This window comes from Neofelis nebulosa, chromosome 9 (genome assembly GCF_028018385.1).
Source record: "Neofelis nebulosa isolate mNeoNeb1 chromosome 9, mNeoNeb1.pri, whole genome shotgun sequence".
In the NCBI taxonomy this organism is placed as follows: domain Eukaryota; kingdom Metazoa; phylum Chordata; class Mammalia; order Carnivora; family Felidae; genus Neofelis; species Neofelis nebulosa.
This window is the reverse complement of record NC_080790.1, coordinates 130,301,722-130,315,252: the sequence shown is the minus strand read 5'-3', so window position 1 is coordinate 130,315,252 and position 13,531 is coordinate 130,301,722. Positions and strand designations below refer to the sequence as shown.

General features: G+C 53.6%; 2 long non-coding RNA genes across 4 annotated transcripts in view; one reads left to right on the top strand and one right to left on the bottom strand.

The window, feature by feature from the left end:
• Positions 1 to 1,079: 1,079 nt before the first annotated feature.
• Positions 1,080 to 3,020, top strand: LOC131485928 (uncharacterized). The gene is made up of 3 exons (XR_009249085.1): positions 1,080 to 1,486; positions 1,838 to 2,018; positions 2,857 to 3,020. It is a non-coding gene; the product is annotated as an uncharacterized LOC131485928 (long non-coding RNA).
• Positions 3,021 to 5,495: 2,475 nt separating this feature from the next.
• The window catches only part of LOC131485920 (uncharacterized), a 233,079-nt gene continuing 225,043 nt past the window's right edge, over positions 5,496 to 13,531 (bottom strand). Inside the window, exons 5-9 of one of the 3 annotated variants that reach the window (XR_009249077.1) lie at positions 12,340 to 13,318; positions 10,389 to 10,546; positions 9,037 to 9,272; positions 7,975 to 8,515; positions 5,496 to 5,980 (exon numbers count right to left, since the gene is read on the bottom strand). This is a non-coding gene — a long non-coding RNA (uncharacterized LOC131485920). The remainder of the gene's footprint in view (positions 5,981 to 7,974; positions 8,516 to 9,036; positions 9,273 to 10,388; positions 10,547 to 12,339; positions 13,319 to 13,531) is intronic. The other 2 variants (XR_009249075.1, XR_009249076.1) reach the window with 2 other exon arrangements.

Here is a 13,531-nt window from a genome sequence, read left to right as displayed (position 1 = left end):
CTCCGTTTTCTAAACCATTTTTAAATGTTGACTTTATTTTTGAGAGAGAGAGAGAGAGAGAGAGAGAGGCAGAGAGAGAGGGAAACAGAGGATCCAAAGCAGGTTCCATGCTGACAATAGCGAGCCTGATGTGAGGCCCGAACTCACAGACCGTGAGATCATGACCTGAGCTGAAGTTGGACCCTCAACCGACTGAGCCACCCAGGTGCCCCTCTGTTTTCTAAACCATTTAGAAGATGTAATCATACCCATCCATCTCACTGTGTAGCTGTGAGGTTTCCACAGAACAAGCTACAGAGGTAAAGTCACTGCCTGGGACCAAGGGACTGTAGGCCAGTCCCTTTCCTTTCCCTGGGAAGGGCTCACACTAAGTTCCATTTAACCGTTACTTTTTATCATATGATTTCACAAACAGATGAAACAAAACAGATGAACCTAGGGGAAGGGAAGGAAAAATAAGATAAAAACAGAGAGGGAGGCAAACCATCAGAGACTCTTCAATACAGAGAACAAACTGAGGGTTGCTGGAGGGGAGGTGGGGGAGGGGCGGACTAGATGGGGGATGGGCATTCGGGAGGACACTTGGGATGAGCACTGGGTGTTCTATGTAAGTGATGAATCACTAAATTCTACTCCTGAAACCATTATTACACTATATGTTAACTAACTTGGATTTAAATACAATTTTTAAAAATGTAAAAAAAAAACTGTAATGATGAAAATCATAAGGCATTGCAGTCACAGTCCTTGGGTTCAAATCCTGGCTCTGACACTAACTGGGTGACTTTGGGCAAGTTATCTGATCTCTCTAAGCCGAGCTTCCTCTATCAAATGAGGGAAAATAGTTGTCCCTTAAAGCTTTATGGAAATTAATTAAGATCATTCATGTTTGGAGCTTACACCGTGTCTGATATCCATTACATGTTTAAAAAATGGTGATTAGGATTCAAAAAATAAATAAATGCTACTTTTTCAAGTTCTTTCTCCCTTCCTCCTTCTTTTCTACTTCCTCCCCCCCACCCCCCCTTCTTCTTCTTCTTTTTAAAAGAGGTTAAGGGTCAGGTGTCAGGAGGCCTGGGGCGAGGCCCTGGCTCTCTTCCAACCTTGGAGTGAGACATTGGGGGAAGGGCCTCTTCCTTGTGGGGGTCTCAGTTTCTCCCTCTGTGAAATGGGCAGGTTTGATTGGAGCTGGAGAATCTCTTCCAAGTGCCAGGGTCATGCAGTCCTGTGGAGCCTTAGCAGGGAGGGATGAAGGGTGAGATCGTGGCCTCGGCGGTGATGGGAGGGGTGGCTGTGGCAGGAGGCTGAGTCAGAGGCACTGTCAGGGCTGAGAGCAAGGGAACAGACCTGCCTCTAGTGCCCAGTGACTTGCAAGCCACAGGAGGGGAGCAGCCTGTGTCATCAGCGAGCCTGTAAACACCCTCCAAGGACAGCAAGGCCCCTGCTTGTCTTGGATCCGACCACAGGCCCATCCCAGGGATTTGGGGTCAGAGCGCTTAATAAATCATCCTGCCCAGCACATGCAAGCCTGGAGCCCTCCTCCTGGCTTTCTTTTTTTAAATTTTTTTTTCAACGTTTTTTATTTATTTTTGGGACGGAGAGAGACAGAGCATGAACGGGGGAGGGGCAGAGAGAGAGGGAGACACAGAATCGGAAGCAGGCTCCAGGCTCCGAGCCATCAGCCCAGAGCCTGACGCGGGGCTCGAACTCACGGACCGCGAGATCGTGACCTGGCTGAAGTCGGACGCTTAACCGACTGCGCCACCCAGGCGCCCCCCTCCTGGCTTTCTGAGATCTGACCTCTGCTGACCTCTCCCACCCACCTCCCTCTTGCCAGGCCAGAGACCGGTGAATTTCTCGAACACGCAATTCTCTTCCTGCCTCTCCAGGACTGTGCACAGGCTGTTCCCTCCACCTGGAATGTTCTCTCCCTTTCTCCAGGCTTCACCAAGATAATGCTTCCGGCTGGTTCAAATTTCGGCTCAAGGATCACCTCCTTCTCTGTTCTTCCAGCAAAGGTAGGCCCTCCTGTGGTCCTGTTCATCTTTCCCTCAAAGCGCTCAGTGCCATCTGTGGGCTGGGTCTGACGTGCTCTGTTGCTGGATCTGTCTGCCCTTCTCCTGAGAGCGGAGACTGGGAGGGCCATTTCGGCCACCACAGCCCGTTCACTGAATGACTGAATGAGTGAATGATAAGCTCTCAGAACGGTTCCAGGTGAATGTCACAGGCCTCAGGAGCTCAGCTTCCTCTCAAAGGGATATCGTATCAGGTCTCCTTTCTCAGCCTCAGCCCTCCAGTGTCTCCCCACTGTAGTTGGAAAAAAAGTCCCAGATGCCATGCTGGGCCTCACAGCTTCCCCCGGGGTCCAGCCCAGCTGAGCCCCGCTGCTCCAGGCCATACCCGCACCCCCACCCTAGCTCCACTGGCCTCCTGTTTCTTCACCACACCGGGCTTGTTCCTGCCTCAGGGCACACACTTTCTGTTCCGGGTGCCTGGAATGCTCTCCCCCAGGCCTTCCTGTCCTTCGGGTCCCAGCCCTGTGGCCTGGGACAGACCCTTCCCATACCGTTCTCCCTCAGCTTGCCCTGCTGTGTTCCTTCACGGCATGTATCGCTGTCTAAAATTATCTCGTTTATTTACAAATGTTTGATCAACCTTGAGCTGAGTTCATGGCCATGCAGAATACAGACAGCTTTCCCCAGCTTCCCTAGAAGCTAGGGGCAGCCATATACTTGAGTTCCAGTCAATGGGTCGTAATAGGAGTGTGCTTGGCAGTTTCTGGAATCCTTCCTAGGGATTTAGCTGTGGCCCACCCTTTGCTCATCATCTTTCCTTCTCCATCCTGCCACCTGGAAGGCAGACGAGAAGGCTGGCGCTGTGGCCTCCACCTTGGATCATGAGGAGGGTCACACCCTAAGGACGGCAGAGTTGTGACCAGGAAGGAGCCTGGGACAGCTTTGTGGAGTCTTCAAACCAGCCCTGAACTGCCTACATCTGGACTTCATTCACACGAGAGAAAAATAAACTGTTTTGTTTATTGTTGATTTTTAAAATTCAATTTATTATATGTTATTTTGACTATATTTGTATGTCCTAACAGCATGCTCTACTGCAAAACGTCAGCTAGAGTACATGCTGCGTCTTTTTATCTTAAAATGTGCTCGATATGTCTTTATCTACTTTGTCCAGAGGGTTGTTTTTTTTAAGTGTATTTATTTATTTTGAGAGGGACAGAGGCAGTGCGAGTGGGGGAGGGGCAGAGAGAGAGGGAGACAGAGGGTTCGAAGCAGGCTCCACACCATCAGCACAGAGCCGGACGTGGGGCTCGAACTCACGAACCGTGAGATCGCGACCTGAGCCGAAACCAAGAGTTGGACGCTGAACCGACTGAGCCACCCAGGCCCCTGTCCAGGGTTTCAGCTGGAGTTACAGGAGGAACCCTGGGCCAGAGAGGGGAGGCCCCTTCCCTGAGGCCACACAGCAGAGGAGAGGCAGAGCTGGGGTTTGCCTACAGGGCCCCAGGTCCTATCCCCCAACCCTCATTTCTAGAAGCTCCCAACTTGAGGTGTTTTGCCAGGCTTCTTCCAGGCTTGGCCTGGACAATGGGCGGTAGGGGCTATACCTGCTCTGCCTTATTTCTCAGGGGCCAGAGCACCCTGGAAATTTGAGAGAGGGGATCCGAACTGAGGGACTGGTGGGCGCTGAATCCCAGCTCTGCCACTCACAAGCTGTGTACCTCGGGGAAGACCTTAGCCTCTCTGAGCCTCAGTTTCCCTACCTACTAACACCCCGGGCCAGGTCGGGTGCCCCGAGGTGCTGTACTAAAGACGTCTGAAACCTCAGGAGGGAACCAGCACTATACCCACAGAGTGGAAATTCCCGGACTGCAGGCAGCCTCACTGGGGTTGGGAGGCAGGCTACTTACGCAAACTTTGGAATTTGTGTCCTGGTTCAGATCCTGACCCCACACTTAGCAACCGCGTGACCCTGAGAGTGTCGCTTCCTTTGCTATAGCTTTCCTTAGTGTCCCCCTTGGAAAATGGGGATTCGTTCATCCACTGCACACACCCGTGTCGGTGCTGGAGAAGTTGGATGGAGTCCTTCTCATGGGCCGACCATGGAGCACAGAAGCCAGCCAGCAAAGAAACAGACAGCACCCAGAGTGACAGGAAGATACACAGAGCAAACTAAAGCAGGGGGAGGGAGAGAGAGCAGGAGGGGCTCTCTGAGACAGGGTGGTCAGGGAGGCCTCTCTGAAGCCGGGACACCGGGGCAGAGGCCTGAAGGGTGTAAGACGAAAGGTCCTGGGGCAGCCGAGCCCGGTCCCTCCCATCACCTTGTAACTATTCCTGGGCCTCGTGCAGCTGAATCTTCACTTAGAGCAGGAGCCACGCGGGGCCAGCTCTCCATCCTGGGCCCCGGCCAGGGGATGACTGAGGGAGCCAGAGACCCTGGCTCTCTCCTTCCTGCCCGCTAAGTGTCCAGTCCGTCAGCAAAGCTGCCCGTTCTGGCTCCTGAAGTCTCCCTCGGATCCCGCCCCTTCCTTGGGTCCCTGCTCATTTCCTGCCTGGACTACTGCAGTAGCCTCCAAGTCGGGCCCCCTGCTCCGGCCTCACCCTCCTGGGGCTGTCCCCGACACACCACCCGCATTCATTTCCTCTGGCCCCGTAACAAATTATGACAAGCTTCGAGGCTTAAAACCACACACATGTATTCTCTCACAGTTCTGGAGGTCAGAAGTCTGAAATCCGTCTTGATGGGTTAAAGTCAAGGTGCTGGCAGGGCCGGTTCCTGCTGGAAGCTTCCAGGAGATGATGTTTCCTTGCCTCTCACAGCTTCCCGTGATCACCTGCATTCCGTGGCTTGTGGCCCCTTCCTCAGGTCTGCTAAGTGTGTCCCTCCAGTCTGTTTCTGTCACTCTCTCTCTCTTCTCCCCGCCTTCTCCTCTTCTGTAGTCAAACCTCCCTCCCTCAGCCTCCATTTAAAAAAAAATGTGTATTTATTTATTTTTGAGAGAGAGAGAGTGAACGCACAAGCGGCGGAGGGGCAGAGAGAGGGGGAGACACAGAATCCCAAGCAGGCTCCAGGCTCTAGCTGTCAGCACAGAGCCTGACGCGGGGCTCGAACTCATGAACTGGGAGATCATGACCTGTGCTGAAGCTGGAAGTCGGACATTTAACCAACTGAGCCACTCGGGCACTGCCCCCTCACCGCCCCCTCCCCCCCCACCCCTGCCAGCTTCCATCTTACAAGGACTCCGTGATTCTACTGAGCACGCTCAGATAATCCAGGGCAATCTCCCACCTCAAGCTCCGTAACTAAGTCACAGCTGTGAAATTCCTTTTTGCCTAAGAAAGTTAACATTCATAGGTTTGGGGGATTAAGATGTGGGCAGCTTTGGGGGACATCATTCAACTGACCACTGCCTCTAAAGGGATCCTGTTAGAACCTAACCTGTGTCCCTTGACTCCCTTGACCCCCCCCCCCGCCCCCCAAGTACATGCAAAGCCCTGACACATCTTCTACCTCGTTTCCTTTTCCTCTCCTGTGCCCTCACCTGGCTCCAGCCACAGGCCTCCCTGCTGTGCCTCAACGGTCCATGCAAACGCCTGCCTCAGGGCCTTTGCACACACTGTTCCCTCTACCTAGAACCTTTTTCACTCTGCCTCTTCCCAAGGCTGGTTCCTTGTCACCCTTCAGGCTTCACCTCCTCAGAAAGCCCCTCTCAGACACCTCTCTGTAACAGCCCTTCCGCCTCCTCACAGCCACATTTGCCACCGTCTGAAATGACCCTGGTCTTCTTTCGTGTTTATGGTCCACTTTCCCCCATTAGAGTGTTAGCTCCTGACGACCCAGGAGGGGCTCGTGCTCCTCTGCTGGACCTCAGCACCAAGGACGGGGTCTGGTACACGGTAGGTGCTCAGAAAAGACTTGCTCCGTGAATCCGTGGGTTGCCAATTTCAAATGTCCCTCAACGCTGCTGTGAATAAAATACACGTTCACTTAAAGGCATTCGGACCTTCCCAGTGACTTTTTGGTTTGATTTATCTTCCTAGTCAATGATTAAGACACTGCCTTCAGATGTCAAAAGTTGGTGAGGCATCATCTATACTAGGCAAGCAAGGACTCATGTGGGCCCAGAAGAGAGCCAGGGCTCTCCTGAGGACAGGAGCCACCAGGAGCAGCAGTGGCTTCTTCTGATGGAGAGCGGGAACACGGAGGGGGCCACCTGGGCAAGAGGCGCTTTCTCTCTGTGCCTCAGTTTCTGCATCTGTAAAATGGAGAGCACAACAGGGCTTACCTTGTGGTGGGGACCTCGGTGCTAGGGACACTTGGGACCAGATAATTCTGTGCTGTTGGAGTTAAGCAGCATCCGTGGGTTCCATCCCACCCAAGGCCAGCAGCATCCCCCCAGTCGTGACAGCCCCAAATGTCCCCAGATAGAGCCTAACGTCTCCTGGGGGCCAAGATCGTCCTCGGCTGCCTCCTAGGGCCCTCCTGGGGGTTGAGAGGTGACGTGGGCACAGAGCCTGGCACAGGGCCTGGCGCTCAGCAGCTGCTCGGGGCACGGGAGCTCTGCTGTCTGGTTAAGAGGGTGGCCAAGCTGGAACCCTGGCTCCGCCACTCCTTAGCAGGTGGCCTCGGGCAAAGGACTGCCACCCCTGAGCCCAGTTTCTTCATCTGAAAAATGGGATAATAATAGCACTCCCTTTCTTGGGGCTCTCAGGAGGGTTAAAGACCGTGCCCGGCAGACAGTAAGTGCTCAATAAACGGGAACTCTGACAAATAGGGTGAGGGGTGAGGAAAATGAAGGCTCTTGGAAAAAGTGGGAGCAAGAGAAAAGGCACTTTGCAAGTTCCTCCTGGGGTCTCCAGAGTGTGTGCCCCTGACTGACGGGCACACAGAGGCACAGCTGCCCACACCCAGGAGGCCAGCTGGTTCAGCCCCTCAGCCCTGCTGGGCCATTTAATAATTAAGCTGGGAAAGGGGGTGATGAGGCTGGAAGGCCCGCAGTGACCAGGCCTGGCCTTGTTTGGCTTTGGTGACGTGATGGCCCTGGGATCATGGCCTTCTTGAGCCCATAAACAGGGGGCTGGGCCCCGAGACAGGCAAGGCCAGGCCAAGGTCTGTGCTGGTGGCCGGCTGCCCGAGTCATGAAGGGGGTGGGAAGAGAGGTGCTCGGCGGCCGCAGGAAAGGGGTCCCTGTGGAAGGAGGGCTGTTTCTCACGGGGTCGCTTCCCTCCCTCCAGCATCTCTCCTTCCCTGCCCCACCCCCTCTCCCATCACCCCCACTTTCTTGTGCACTTACTACGCTCAGGGCTCTGCCCAAACACTTTATGCGGATTGGCTCCCCCCACCCCCATCGGGGAGGGCGCTCTGCCCCCTCCACAAGCCAGTAAGGCTCCCATTGCCCAGGTAAGGAGCCAGAGGCTCCAAGGGCTTGAGTCACCGGGTCTGGAGTCTCCCACGCTAACCTCACGGCCCTGCCCACTGCCCCGCCGCCCCCTTCCCCCTCGTTCCCTCTCTCTCTGTCTCTCTGTCTGTCTCTGTCTCTGTCTCTGTCTGCGTGTGTGTTTCCTTCTCTCTGTTTCTGTATTTCTCATCTCTGCTTCTCCCCTCGCTCTCTCACTGTGTTTCTCTCTCTCTTCTTCTCTCCCCGCCTGGCCTGCCTCTCTCCGACCGCCCCGCCTCGCGGCCCTGTCTCCCTGCAGCCAGCACATTATGTCCCTGGTCAGAGCCTGACGTCAGGCAGGGCCTGGCGGGCGGCCACGGGCCGCTGCCGGGCAGGCGGAGGGAGTGCACGCCTTCCCGGTCCCCACTGCGGTGGCCGCCCGCCCGGCTCCCAGCTCCGGGCTGCAGTCCTCCCGGCCTGGCCTCAGCTGGCCCAAGAGCGGATGGCGCTTGGTGGCCACCTGGCCCGAGGGCCTGGGGGGCTGCGGCCTCTCACATCCCCCTCCTTCACCCAGACCCCACCTGCTCAGTCCCAGCGAGCATTCCTCAACCCGGGGAGGTTCAGAGAGGTGTGAGGGGCGTTCCGGGTGACAGATGTGGGTGACACAGCTGGGGTTTTAGGGGCAGGGACTTGTCATGGGGGTACAGCCAGGCACGATGAAGGAGTGCCCCGCCTGAAATGTAAACAGTGCCCCTGCCGAGTTGGTCTCAGGCCCCATCAGAGCTTGAATAAGTGGCTTAAAAAATGTAATATTTCTTGTCTGGTTTGTTTGGTTTTCCCCCTCGGATTTTCAAAGCAATGCCATTTCCTTGAAGGACATTTTGAAGGGCATCTGAGCACCCTGGTTTAAAAACAGACTTCGGGGTTAGACCAGCCTCGCCCAGATCCAGCTGTGTGACCTTGGGCCACTGGCTTTACCTGTTGAACCTCAGTGTTCTCATCTATCAAATGGGCATGATAAACATACACGCCTTAGACAGCAATGGCGGGGATGAAGCAAAACCATGTTTACAGAGAACAGTCACCTTTTCTCTTGTCTCCTTTATTCTTCTAATTTTAAATCTAGGAAATACAGAAAAGTACCGAGAAAAAACAAAACAAGACAAACAAAACAAAAAAACCAAGGTCACCCAAAGAGAACCACTCTAAGATTTTCGTGGAAATTCAGCTCAGTTAATGTTTTTATATTGAGATCCTGCTATGGCCTGCTTTTTCACTTTTCATGAAAATAGAACCCGACTTGTAGTTTCATTTCAAAAGATCTTGGCTTATTTTATTATCATTTTCAAAAAACATACACGCACATTCAAAAGGTTCAAAGGGTGTCCAGCGAGGAGAGAGGCTCTTTCCCACCTCAGCCCCCGGGTCCCCTTTGCGGGAGCAAACACAGTGGGCAGTTTCTTGTGTGTCCTTCCTTCCTTTCCTGGTGTCGAGTCACCTTTAGACCCGTGATTTCTAACCCCTCTCTTCATCTGGGTTTTGTTTGTGTGCTTTAATTTACTCAGTTGCAAAGCATGACGGTACCAAAAACTGAGAACATACAGACCATCAAAAGGAAAGGGAACATGAGGAAAGAGAATTACCTGAAATCTTACGACCCCTTCGACATTCTGGAGTCTACCCTCGCAGGCTTCTTCTATCCCTTGACGTCTGGGCACCAGGCATCTTTTCTTCTTAGCGCTGACCCACGTTGCTGATGATGTATTTGTGTACTGATCTGATGACCCTCTGCCTTCCCCCCTGTGTCGTGAGTTCCAGGAGACAGGGACGGCCATGCCTGGGTCCCCCACACCCAGCAGAGTGCTGGCACACAGTAGGCCTGCAGTGGACAATTTCCAAATGAGTGAATGAATGAGTTTACAAAAGGGATTGTACAATATATGACCTATTTACTCACTTACTCACTTACTTACTTACTTACTTATTTATCTTACTTAACCTACAGGGTACATCTTCCCACATCTCCAGCTAGACAGCAAATCTCCATTTTTCATGTCTACACGGAGACACCACAATAAACATCTTTTTGATGCTGGCCAGAAGCTTCTGCCCCTAACTGGGAAATTCTTTTTCAAAAGCAGATTTGTTAACAAATTCCATATGATCCTCCTGTGCCCCAGCCCTTTGGCCATTTACTTTCAGCCTGACACTTCACTGGTTTTGTGGGCCCATTGTTTTCTGGGACAAGTCAAGATTTACTGTCTGCCCCCGACATCATGTTTTTCCAGAGAGGCTTAGGAGTCAAGAACTCATCCCACCCCCACCCCACTGTTTCCGACCGTTGAGGGCTCTGTGGATTTGTTGAAGTTGGGAAATGGTGTAACCCTTGCCTCCCTGGCTGTCTCGTTGCAAATAGCACACACCTCGCTCGTTCGTACCTCAGGGCCTTTGCACTGGGTGTTCCCTTGCTTCCCACGGATATTTACTCAGCTTCCCTACTTCAGGCCTCTGATCAAGTGTCACCCTCTCAGAGAGTACTTGTGTAACCATTTTTTTCTAAATTAGCATCTCTTATCCAGTTTTACACTTCTTCATAAAACATTTATCAGTATCTGGTATCCTATCCTATCCTATTAAGTTATCTCAGTATTTTGGGGTTTTCTTATTCACTGTTCATCTCCCCCACTTTGAGGGAAGGAACTTAGTTTTCCTTCTCTCCTACAGTATCCCCAGGACCTAAAACAGGGCGCGAGCCTTGTAGGTGCTCAGGAAATACTGGCTGCATCAGTAAATGTTAATTTCAGGATTCCAAGCTTCCTTCCGAGGCTGACGATTGATGGTCATCATTCATTCATTCATTCATTCATTCAAGATTTATCTCTTGAGCACCTAGTGTGTGCCAGGGCCTGTCTGGGTGCTGGGAGTACTACACTGGGTAAGGCAGACAGGCCCTGCTCTTGAGGGATGTGCTCACTGGTCTGGGCGACGTACTTACATCAGGTAATGACATCCAGGTGGACTTGTGGGTAGCGGGCCGAGGGGCGAGAACCAGGCTTGCATTCTGATAGACGTGGGCCCCTGGCTCTGCCGCATCCCTTGCAGAGCTGGGTAAACTGCCAGGGTGACACCAGTGGTCCTCTTTAGTTCTGCCTACTGTCCTTTCGGGATAAGAGGAGGATAAATGAAAAGTGATGGCAGAAGGCTTTCCGTACTCCTCCCCAGCCTGGCGGGTCTTTGCCTAGTGAGCTCAGCTTCGCCCTGCTTTCTGGCCACGCCTCACCTTGCGTACCTGCTTCAGGGAAACTCCTTCCCTAGTGGCCACACTCCCGGAGGGAGATGCCAGAAAACTCACTTTCCCAGCCTCCCTTGCAACTTGGGGCAGGCGTGGGGTTTGGGCTTCACCAGTGAGACAGGCCTCCTTGAGATGTGCCGTTAGAAGAGATGAGCGGGGGGGGGGGGGGGGGGGGCGCCTCGGTGGCTCAGGTATAGTTAAGCGTCTGACTTCAGCTCAGGTCATGATGTCACGGTTCCCGAGTTCGAGCCCCGTGTCAGGCTCTCTGCTGTCGGTGCAGAGCCTGCTTTGGATCCTCTGTCCCCCTCTCTTCCTCTGCCCCTCCCCCCGCTCATACTCTCCCTCTCTTTCTCTCATAAATAAATAAATGAACATTAAAAACAGAAGAGAAGGACAGGAGGGGAGATGTGGAGGAGAACGCACTGTGCATCTAGCAGATGCAGTGGGAGGGTCCTCAGCAACAAAGCAGGCTCCCTGGGCAGCTCATACCTGGCTGCGTAGCCTGCCGTCCTGACTCGGGGGCCCACCTGGGATAATGGCTATGAGTAGCAGGAAGTCAGAAACTACCTAAATGCTCAATGACCAGGGAACGGTTGAGCTAATTAGGTGGTAATTCCCAAAAGAATTAGAGACAATTCCTCCAGCAAAATATTAGTGCAATACTCAGGATTAGGTTCCTCTTTGAGCGGCTAAAAGCCCAAGATGCCAGGGGCTTAGATGAAACAGAAGTTTGTTTCTCCCTTATATAAGAGAAGTGTGGAGGCGGCAGTCCAGGGCTGGTAGGGTGCCGTCATAAATTCATCAGGGATTCGCATGTCTTTTCTCTTGTTGCGCCACCATGGCCCAAGATGGCCACTCAGATGCTGGCCATCACATCTGCATTCCAGGCAGCAAGGAGGATAGGAAGAAGAGCAGGCACCCTCGCCCTGAGGACACTACTTAGAAGTTACTTATGTCTCATTGGCCAGAACTGAGTCACATGGACACAGCTGGGAAACGTAGTTTTTTTTTTTTTTTCTTCTGGGTGGCCACGTGCCCAGCTAAAACTTGAGATTTCTATTATGAAAGAAGAGGGAGAGGTCAGGGGAATGGAGGAGAAACTGGGGTCTCTGCCACCATCGGCAACAATTACAAACGACGACCAAGAGGATTTTGTAACAACACGAAAAAAAACCCGGCTTTGTAGTTTGGGGAATGCAGGACTTGCGGTTGTATAGATCGTGAGACTGCAACTTTGTGACAACACTTCAAAACAGAGGGAGCTCCTCAGGGGAAGAAGCTGCCAAAAGGTGGGCCTCTGTGGGAAGTCCGGTGGGACATTTTATTTTTTTCTTTGTATTCTGCATTTTCCAGGTCGTCGATAATTGAGCACATTTAACTTCCTAAAAGAAACAATGCTGCTCACGTCACAGAATCTGCTCGAGCCAGTATTCGTGCCCCGCAAGTCTGTTCTCGAACGTGCCAAGGCAGCCAGATGGGAAAAGCAGAAATGAGACGACATCCAGTCCCAGACAACATGATTGGGACCGGGGAAACGCCCAAGGAACCCGCAAAAATTGGCTCGGAAGAGAGGGGCCTGGGATGTGTCACAGGTTCAGATCACAGCGCTCCTGGAGTGTCCGCGCCCCGACCTTGGCCAAACCACGAATCTCACCTCTGCACAGTGGAACTGTCTCCAGCTGGGAGGGGCTGCAGGAGGAGGCGGCTTCCCTGAAGTGTGTGCACCAGGGCCCTGCACAGAGCAAGCTGTGGAGCCCAGCTTCTCAGCCAGGGGAGGGGTTTCGCCCCCCAGGGGACACGTGGCAACCGGGACGGGGGGCTGTGCTACCGATCCCAGGGATGCTAACAGTCTACAATGCGCGGGTCAGACTCCCGCTGCAAAGAGTGATCCGGTCCCAGTGTCAATAGTTCTGAGTTGAGAAATCCTGCTGTAAACACACATCAGCTGTTACCGTTATCAGGCTTGTTTCCTGGCTGTCGCTGTCGTGAGCTGCACGGCAGGGGTCAGCTGTGTCGCATACCTGTGGACACGCGTGTTTGTGCGGGACGGGATTCTGGGCAGGACTTTGCCACAGCACCCCTGCTCTGCACCCGCACGCTGTGGCCTCCGACTGTCCCCGAGGGGTCTTCTGCAGCGCATCTCAAGCTCTGTGCTAGGAAGCTGGGGACTTGTCTCTCCCCCTGGGAGCTGGGAGAAGGAGCAGGGTGGCCCCCGGCCCTCAGTCCGGGGACTAACAGCGTGGCCGCTGCTGGTACCTGTGGGGTTTGCAGGACGTGTCCCCAGAGCTTGCTCTCTGGTGGGCACGCTGCTCAGCTCATTCCCCCCCTCCTGAAACCCGGGGGGCGGGGCAGGGAGTGCTACCCGCTCCGTGTCAGAGATGAGGAGGAGGCAGGCCGCAAGGCGGTGCAGGCATCGGCTGGCCCCAAAGCCAGCACACTCTTCCCAGAACTCACTGCCCCGCTCAGGGGTTCTCCACCTGGCCGCTTATCAGAATCACCTGGGGAGCGCTGGCCCGGCGAGGCCAAGCTTGGTTCTGGAACCAAACACATCCCGACTTGAACCTTGGCTCTTCCTCCTCCTGGCTGTGGGACCTGGGGTCAGCGGCTGCCTCTCTGAGCCTCAGGTTGGTCCGCTAAAAAGGAAAGATTAGTATTAGTGACTAGCTCAGAGGGTGGCCGGGAGGTTCAGTGAAATGCCCTACATCATAGGCTGCACATGGGGCCAGGTATACAGTAAGCACTCATTAAGTGTTGGCTTTTATTTTTATTTTTGGAGCAGGGCTGGGGCACGTGTGTGTGTGTGGGGAAGCCATTTAAGCTCTTCAATTGATTCTAATGCGTCCAGC